This window comes from Tupaia chinensis, unplaced genomic scaffold, assembly GCF_000334495.1.
Source record: "Tupaia chinensis unplaced genomic scaffold, TupChi_1.0 Scaffold140464_1, whole genome shotgun sequence".
In the NCBI taxonomy this organism is placed as follows: Eukaryota; Metazoa; Chordata; class Mammalia; order Scandentia; family Tupaiidae; genus Tupaia; species Tupaia belangeri.
The window spans coordinates 1,143,554-1,145,192 of record NW_006200341.1 but is presented as its reverse complement, the minus strand read 5'-3'; the positions used below and the strand labels follow the sequence as shown (position 1 = coordinate 1,145,192).

General features: G+C 51.3%; 1 protein-coding gene across 1 annotated transcript in view; it reads left to right on the top strand.

Moving 5' to 3' along the window:
• The window catches only part of ALDH1A3 (aldehyde dehydrogenase 1 family member A3), a 50,291-nt gene that overhangs the window by 31,379 nt on the left and 17,273 nt on the right, over nt 1-1,639 (top strand).

Genomic DNA, 1,639 nt, shown 5'->3' with positions numbered 1-1,639 from the left:
AAAGAAAGAAAGAAAGAAAGAAAGAAAGAAAGAAAGAAAGAAAGAAAGAAAGAAAGAAAGAAAGAAAGAAAGAAAGAAAGAAAGAAAAGGAAAAAGAAAGAAAGAGAAAGAAAACTAAGAGAAAGATAAAGAAAGAAATTGCAAATATCCCTGAAGGGGGAAAGTAAAACCGGCTTTTGGCTTTCGGTGGGAGAGAGGACAGGGTGACAGACAGAGAGGGGCTGGGCGGGGACACAGCCTGCCCGTGTCTGGCCACGTTGCTGCTCCTCCCCAGACGCCCCAGAAGCGTCATTCCTGTCACCAGGATTTCTAGTTCCCTGAGGAGCAGTTCGGGGTGTCGCCCCACTGTGGCCCGTACAAGGAGTGCCAACCCCAACCCCGAAGAGCCAGGACGCCTCTCTTGCATTCTCCTACCCCCGTGTCTGCCCCCATATCAACCCCCGTTCCTTCCTGCTCGGGGCTTGGTTTTATAGGGGTCATAAAAACACACTTTGTAACCCTCTCCTATGCCTCGCCTGGGTAGTGCCAGGCCACCAAATTACATAATTGGCATCGACGCAAGATGGGAAGGGCAATGGCCACCATTCTCTGTCACACGGGCAGCCACCCCAGCTCCCGTTAAGGATGCAGGAAACAAATGAGTTCTCTTGGAGAAGGGGCGGGTTCAGCTGGCACCCAGGCTGGTCCCAGGGTTGGGCGGGCAGCCCTGCCCCATAGCAAGGACCTCGTGCTCAAAGAGGAGGGCGCAGTTCCTTGGTGGCCCCAGTAAAATCGTAACTGGAGAGTGATGATTTTTTTTTTTTTTTTAAAGAGAGATTTTTGCTATAGGGCGCATGTGCTCACTGGAGAGACAGAGACAGAAAGTGAGAAATCACCCCCCAGGGGGGATGGCCACGCCGCAATCCCTTCTCCTCCATTCTCCTCTCGGGATCTTAGGCACGCACGCACACACGCCCAGCGTGAGTTTAAGCCACCGGGTCCGGGACTCGAGCCTCGATCAACTACATGGGAGTCCAGCGACAAAGCCATTATGTCATCTGCTGTTGCTGCTGTTAACTCTCTAGGTCATACATGGTGTCAGGTTCAATGAGACCCTTTCTTTCACTCAGGGTGGAAAATGTGGGCTCATTTAAAAGTTCTCACCAGTCGGCCTCATTGACCAAACTTTATTCTACAGAATAAATCCTCCAGAAGGAGAGACAGGATTGCTTATGGGGTGGGCTGCTGCTTGCCCTGCCGCTCCCACAGTAAAGGTACTGACAAGTCCTCTGGTCAAGGGACTTGTTTAAGCCCCAACTTGAGGTTGGCAGGTGGCATGGTGGTTAAGGTGCTGGACTCCCACATGGTTGATTGTGGTTCGAGTCTTGGACCTGGTGTCTAGCTTTCTCACCTTTCTCCCTCTGTGTTTCTCTCTCGTCAAATTTTAAAATAATAATAATAATTGGGACCAGCAGATGGCATAATGGTTACATTGCTGGACTCCCATGTAGTCGACCTTGGTTCGAGTCCTAGGTCTCAGTTTAAAACTCATGCCAGGGGGACCAGCAGTTAGCGTAATGGCTATGTCGCTGGACTCCCACGTAGTCGACCGCGGTTCGCGTCCCAGACCCGGTGGCTTAAACTCACACCGGGCGCATGT